The sequence below is a fragment of the Nannospalax galili genome, unplaced genomic scaffold (genome assembly GCF_000622305.1).
Source record: "Nannospalax galili isolate Female #2095 unplaced genomic scaffold, S.galili_v1.0 scaffold995, whole genome shotgun sequence".
NCBI classification, from domain to species: domain Eukaryota; kingdom Metazoa; phylum Chordata; class Mammalia; order Rodentia; family Spalacidae; genus Nannospalax; species Nannospalax galili.
Window position 1 is genome coordinate 111,163 of NW_008337291.1, and position 7,881 is coordinate 119,043.

The window sequence follows — 7,881 nt, forward strand, 5'->3', positions numbered from 1 at the left end:
GACTTTTTAATAGCCAAATAAAAGATGCTTCCTCAGTATTATACAACAGTACATTGTAGCCAATCAACTGAGGCTAGGCAGAACAGTTCAGCAATTTTAATTGACTGAACTCAGATAGTTCTAATGTTGTGTCCTTGCAATGTACAAAGAATAAGTCTATACCCTCTACCGAGTCTTTTTGGCAAAATATGAAGTACACACCAACAGTTTCAGGATGGAAAGAAGGCAGACTTCTAAGAAAGGTGTTTAGTACAACTGATTGATCACCAGTCACATGATCAGGGAACTCATGGAGGCCACTAGCTTTAGTCTGTAGCTTGAGCATGCAGTACCTGTGACTCAGAACCAGAAGGTAAATTTTAAACTATCTACTCCTACCTCCTTCCTATTACCACAAACCCAACTTCTAATAGCATAGACCTAGGCATCTATACTCATTAGCAAGAGGAAGTCAGCTCAACCCCCAAACATAAAACATATGTGAAGTCCTTAATACCCAGGCTAGTATGCTTCACAATTAAAAAACAAGGGCGGGGGAAGAGAAGAGGCACTATTTATTTTAACCCCAAAAGACTTATTTGTGAAGCCAAGAAAACAAGGGCCAGAGTACCAATATGTTACAATCTCAATTTTGAATCTAAAGACCTTCAAAGATTAAAACAGTAGTCTTGAGTATTCTTATACAGTTTCTTATGAGTTTGACTCTGGATCATCAAATTAATAACAAAACAGCAAACAGGAAGCCAAGAATAAATAAAGAAAAATGACTGCTTACAGAAGAAAAGAATTGGTTGGAATGTTTGCACAGGGGAGTGCTGCCTAAGAGGGCTTCTATACATTGGTGGGTTCCTTTCTATTTGTTTTCTTCTTTAGTTAGGTGGGCATCAAACAGAGTCCTCTGGTGACCTCTTAACAGCCGAGCCATCTCTTCAGCCATAGACTTAACATTAAAAAAAAAAACATTTTGTTTTTATTTTATGTGTATGAATGTATTACTTGCATGTATGTAGGTGTCATGCAGTGCCCAAGTAAGTCAGAAGAGGGTACTGGATCCCTGGAACTGGAGTTAGCTGCCATATGGGTCCTCTGCAAGAGCAGCCAGTGCTCTTAACTGCTGAAGCATCTCTCCAGCCCCAACTTAACATTTTTTGAGTTTGCTTCTTATCAATAGGTGATCCTGCTCAAATTATTAATTTTTTTTTTTAAAGACAAGGTCTCATGCAGCCCAAGCTGGCCAGAACTCACTATGTAGCTGAGGATGACCATGATCTGCTGATGATCATTCTGCCTCCACCTCCCCAGTCCTAGGATTACAAGAATGTACCACCATGCCCAGTTTACCTAGTGCTGGAAATTAAAGCCAGGGCTTCCTGCATGCTAGGCAGGCACTATATTAACTAAATGATATCTCCTGCACTTAGTTTACTCTTAAAGAATTTTTTTCTAATGATGTTCATATGTATTTATTTGTGTGGGTGGATGGGTTTTGGCCTGCCATACACATGCATGTGGAAGTCAGAGGATAACTTGTGGGAGTTAATTCCCTCCTTCCATCATGTGAGTCTAGGGATCGAATTCAGACGGTCAGGTTTGGAGGCAAGTGCTTTACCCTTTGTGCAGCCCTTAGTTTACTTTTATTTGTACAAACGTTTATATTATTTGTACTAATTTCCCAGGGTTCTTGAAAAGATCCAATGAAAAGGTTTAAAGAAAGGTGGTTTGGGGGCTGGAGAGATGGCTGCTGGGTGGTTAAAAGCACTGTCTGCTCTTGCAAAGGACCGGGGTTCAATTCAATTCTGAGCACGCACATCTGAACACTAAGCACTGCTGTGAAGGGATTTTACACCAGTAGGTAAGTGAGCTTTATGTCAGCAGATTCTAAGATACAGACTTAAAAATTTAAGTGAGTCTGACCCATCAAGTGAGCCATAAAAAGTTCAAGAGTTTTCTCTGGTTGAGAGATTCAAAGGATTCAACACAGTTAGTTTTGAAGATAGGCAATCTGAGAAAGACTGTGAGTAGTTTCTAGAAGAGGACACCTGACAGCCAGCCTGGAAACACAGACCTTAGACCAACCGTTGCAAGGAACCAAGGTCTGCCAACAAAAGAACGCCCTTAAAGCAGATTTCCCCAGCTCTTCAGACACTGAGGGCTGACACTTTTAATTTAGGCCTTGTAAAATCTCAAGCACAGAACCCAGATTGAGTCTACTGTGAGACCATAATGGGGAAATGTTTTAATTCCCTGGGTTTGTGGTGATCTGCTATGCAGCAAGAGAAAGCAAATATACTAATACTATGTAAACTGACATAGTAGCATAGTTCTGTCGAACTACTACTTTTCATTTCAAAAACCAAAGAACAGAACTGCATTATACTAGAAAATCTCCCATACACACATGCACACAAGACAAAGCAGAGAAGATGGCTTCTGATTAGTAAACTTTATGCCCTTTATTTAAATTTTTTGGTTGTTATCACTGTGGCAGCCAGACGTGGCTCTAAATAGGAACTCTTCCGATTTGATTTACAATAATTTTTGGAGTAAATTTTATTTATTTGGAGCACAATTTTCACCTTTAGCAGAACTTCATTTTGATAGTAAAAATGTGGCATCTCTTTTAAATCCATTACTAGTACCCAGGGATACTAATGAATTAGAAATAGAAGGTTGAGGAACAAACTCCAATTTATAGTTTCCCCTGCTTATACTAAACAACAAACAAAAAACTAGGTCAAAAAGTAGGTGTTCAAGATAGAACATTCTTAACAGATGCTCAGTTTCAAACTGATGGTAAAATATTGGCAGGCTTAGTAGCTACTAGAGTTTGTAGAAAAACTGAGAAAAACGAGGGTAATCTTCATGGGTTATATTGTGTGTTTACATAAAAATAACTGCCAATCAAGTATCACTCTATAGAGGAAATCCAACTTGTTTCAGAAAGATGGTCTTTTTTTTTGTAATGAGTAATTATTAAAACAAAATAAACTATAATAGTTGAAGCCTTTAATTAAGATACCACCTTGAAGAGGTTACTAATTCCCCACTGCTTCTACATAGTAAGAATTCAAAGTAATTATGTGAAGGAATAGAATGAATTTATAACTTAGCTAAAGGTCAAGGGTAGTGAAAACAACCAATGCCAGGCCTGGATTTCTACTGAAATAAAAGAAAATAAAGCTTTCTAAGTCAGGAGTTCCAGGTTTTTGTTTTTGTTTTTTTTGAAACAGGGTCTCCCTGTAGCCCCAGCTGGCCTGCAACTCAGTATGTACACCAGGCTGGCCTTGAACCCACAGAGATTCGCCTGCCTCTGCCTCCCAAGTGCTAGGACTAAGGGTGTGCGCAACTACGCCCAGCTAGGAGTTCCTGCTTTAAAAAAAAAAAAGATCAATATATCATCACAATCACCAATTTAATTTTACCTCTTAACTCTTTAGGTCATAGGTAAATACAAAGGCCTAAGTCTTAAACCCTTAAGCAAAATCCCCAGAGAAAGTCACAGCCTCATAGTTTTAACTACTCCATGTATGAAGGCAAAGGAACTCTCCATCATAATGGTGAATACAAGAAAATTACCCAAACTAAAACAACTATATCTGTAATACCTCAAGCTCTCCATTTTGTGTAAGTTTAACTGGCCAATCATCTGGTCATAGGACCACCCCTATGAAGGCAAGTTATGGTAAATAGATGGGCAGAATGCCTAGTGCATTAATGAGACAGTGAGTTTTTCCTGCCTGGAATCCCGCCTACTAGTGCAGAACTTCCAAACCAGCTACAGCCATGTAGTCTGTGAGTTGGCTGAATTCAGGAAGGCTTTGGGCTGCCCCTAGTGCCTTATATTTATTTTCTCTAAAGCTTCCTTCTCCCAGCCATTTGGCTGCCATCCAGCCATGGGTTTGACCTCCACGCAAGCTATAAACCTCCCTTTCATTCTCCTCAAGACAGCTTCCAAGATTACCAGCTTGCCCGTCCCCCTGAGTCTGGGTAGTCTTTCCCAGTGGTTCTGAACTCAGTAACATATCCAAGCATTTCTTCACTTCTAATATGTAGTAACTTTCCTTTTATTTGTCATAGTGAAGTACTATCTTTCCTTTCATCTGTCATAGTGAAGTAAAATGAAAGCAAGCATGCTGTTAAGTACTACCATATTTGCATATGACCCCAGGTCAACAGAAAGAATACCAAATCCTAGAAATAATTTTTAAAAGTAAAATTACGGAAAGCGAACTCTAACTTTTAAAGCATTGAACTTATATAATGTTGATACAATTCAATAAAAGCAGACTATTTAAAAACAGGGTTACAAAATACAAAAGTTACACTGAAATCGAAATTCTGGGAAGATGTCAAGAAATAAGTTTTATTTTATTACTAAAGAAAAAAAAAATCCTACATTGCCTGACAACAAAGGGAGAAATCTGAGAAGCCATGTAGCTGTGCTCTAGTTCATAAATAGCATAATAACGGTAATTATGAAGGTAATATTATACTTTACTTGTTTCATCAGTTAATAATCTGTTGCCTACTCCACCACCCTCACTTTTCATAGTGTGCCCTGAGGTACTTTTTGGCTCTCCTTTCTCTTCTGCCACAAAGAATTATACTAAGTCTACCCTCAGTGGTATACAACCCTCAGTGGTATACAACCATGTCTGGGCTTCCAGAGTTGCTTTGGACAGTCTTGTTAGATTGCCACAGCTTTCTTATTTCTTGCTTTCCCAATCTCTTTTGAAGAAATACATTGGAGCTAATTCGGAGGAGTAAGATGTATCTCAGCTTAATTATCATATAGCTTACTATAGAAACAAACTATACTAACTACCTTCTTTAATTGATACTATGTTTAAAAAATTCAATCATATATATATCAGAAGCAATTTAAGCACTTTGGCAACAAAGGCCTATCTCTTAAGGAAATAAAGCTCTCCTCTCTCCTACAAGAGTTATCAACAAAATTGGAATAGCCTATTGTTAACAAATATATGTGTATGAGAGAGACATTGCTTAACAGTTCCAATATATGGTTTGGAGTGTGTGTGTGTGTGTGTGTGTGTGTGTGTGTGTGTGTGTGTGTACACGAACTTTAGGTAGTACCTTAGAGGTACAAAATGAAGATGAATGTCTGGTAGTAGGTTATAACAGGCAACTTCAAATTAAGTTAAAAGACAACTGCATACTATTCACTCTTTTGTTTTAAGACAAGGTCTGTAGTGATGATCATACCACCACTGCGCCTGTCTAAACACTGTTCTTAAAGTCATTCTTCCTCACTGATGCTTAACATTGTCCACTTTTACATTATTTTAAGTGAAAACAGGAAAAATTTCTTGCTAATTTTTCTATTAGTCTTCTGTACAAGTTCTTTCACCTACTGTAAGTCCTTTGTCAGGCACATTTAATGGAGGTATCTTGGACTTACAAGTTCAAAACAGAGTCAGTATGGTCCTACACAGTAAGTTCTAAGGAATCATTTGAAGAAACTTTGGTGAATTAACATAAAATGAATTTCCATATACCTTCTCTTACCACTTTGTACAGCCACTATGCTATCAAGGATTTATGGTAAAACACCATGCCCATTCCTTGGCATTGAGTAAGCGATGGTTATGGCTGGAGGTATGTTCAGTGGTGCAGTGCTTGTCTAGTACACATAAAACTCTGGGTTTAATCCCTAGTGCTGAAGAGGAAAAACAAACAAAATAAAACTAAAAATGCTAACCAACTGCTCCATGCCCCTACCCCTAAAAAAACTACTTGGGTACTGCATGAAAGTTTCCTGCAATACAACTGAGCCTTGATGTATCAGTGGAATGTTTTTGAGCTTATTTCTGGGGGCAAAACACAGATATGGCAGAAAATGTAATAATCTGAGTTAATCACTTGTTGATAGGCATGACCTGTGAGAATGTACATTAAGATACAGAGAATAGATGGGTGTGGTGGCACATGTCTTTAATCCCAGCACTCACTCAGGAGGCAGAGACAGCCTCCAGCTGGGGCTACAGGGAGACCCTGTCTCAAAAAGACCAAAAGAAAAAGAAAAAAAAAGATGCAGACTCTCTCTGACACAGTCAGGACTCTGGCATACTGCCACTGAGCATACGGATTAGACACAGGGCAATTTTCTTGTGTGTTTTTTTTTAATTTTTATTTTTGGTCTTTTTGAGACAGGGTCTCCCTGTAGCCCCAGCTGTCCTGGAACTCACTATGTAGACCAGGCTGGCCTTGAACTCACAGAGATCTGCCTGCCTCTGCCTCCTGAGTGCTGGGACTACAGGCGTGCGCCACCACTCTCAGCTTATTTTCTTGTTTTTAAAAGTGCTGCTAATAAACATGATTGGAAAAAAGTGCTATTCCTCCTAGTTTCTTAGAAAATTACTACTTGAGCTAGACATGATGCTACAGCTCTGTAATCCCAGCATTTAGGAGGCAGCAGTATGAGAGCCAGGAGTTGAAGGACAGCCTGGGCAACATCCTAAATTCAATTCCAGCCTGAGTTTACCTGAGATATTTTCTCAAAAAACTGAAACAACTAAAAAGAGCTGGACATGGTGGTGCATTGCCTTTTAATCTCAGCACTCAAAATGCCGAGCCAGATCCAGACCAGCAAGGTCTACTTAGGGACCTCCAGGCCAGCTATGGCTATAGGGAGACCCTGTCTCAAACCCAACACCCCCCTCCCCTGCCAAAAAGAAACAAAAAATAAAATTATACTTAATCAGCGGAACTTATAATGGTTTTTTACAGCTAGAGAAGCTGCAGCATTGTCTAACGTGTAATAGAAAAATAGAAAGCTTATGACTGCATGACGAAATAAAGGAATGAGATACCCTTAAACTTTCTTATCAATAGAAGAAAAAAGCAAAGTTGTAATTTTTGGCATGCATCCTCTATTTTTTTGTGGCCCTTCCTTTTTACTTTTTAAAAAAGACAGGGTGCAGCAGGGCGTGGTGGTGCATGCCTTTAATCCCAGCACGTACCATCTCATTTAACCAGTCTTTTGGATATATTAAGAATGACAAATAAGATGCCTTAGTGGGTAAAGGTGCTTGTTGCACAAGATTAGCAATCTGATTTTGATATCTGGAACCCACAAAAGGTGGAAGTGGAGAACAAACTCTAAAATGTTGTTCAAGTAGGCCGTAACCTCCACATGTGTGCTGTGACATGCATGCCCAAATACATCATGGGTATACAAACACAACAATACAAAATAAAAAAAAATTTTCAAAAAAGAATTTCTTTGAAGTAGCAGTGCAAGGGTTCCTATACAGTTAACAGAGCCAGCAGCATAGGAACTCAGATCTCTGCTTCCCCCTGCCCACCAGCCTGAGCCCAATCTACTGCCCAGCAGCAGCCCCAAGAGCATCCCTAGCAGCTGTGCCAGAGCAAGGTGGACCACCTACATCTACAGCGTCATGGCAAAAAGGACCTGCTAGGGCATGGTCCTCACAGGCTACAAGGACTCACCCTACCTCTGGGCTGCTATTCCAAGGGAAACCTTCCTTAGCATTATGCCAACTGAGGTTGGTGTCCTGACTGGCAACAGGTCAAATGTTTTCATGAATGGGCTGACTGACGTGAAGGCCAGAAATGCTCAGTGATCTGGGACTCACTGTTGCAAGAAGGGAATTTACTATGGATAGTTGTCCCAAAAGTACTGGAGGAGGCCCCACCTTTAAATGTCACTTGATGGCCAAATGTTAGCACTGCTGAGGGGCAAAGATGGTGTTCACAGTGGTTTGATCAACAGCAAAGTTATAAAATGGCCTCCCACCTGTGGTGTTCCTGGTACTGACCTCATCTGTCCCTTCTACCATCACTCCCTTCAGCTTTTGCATATGTGTGTGTGTGTGTGTGTGTGTGTGTGTGTGTATA

The 7,881-nt window shown here is 39.7% G+C and overlaps 1 protein-coding gene across 11 annotated transcripts in view; it reads right to left on the bottom strand.

Moving 5' to 3' along the window:
• The window catches only part of R3hdm1 (R3H domain containing 1), a 152,896-nt gene that overhangs the window by 88,559 nt on the left and 56,456 nt on the right, over positions 1–7,881 (bottom strand). The window lies entirely within an intron of this gene.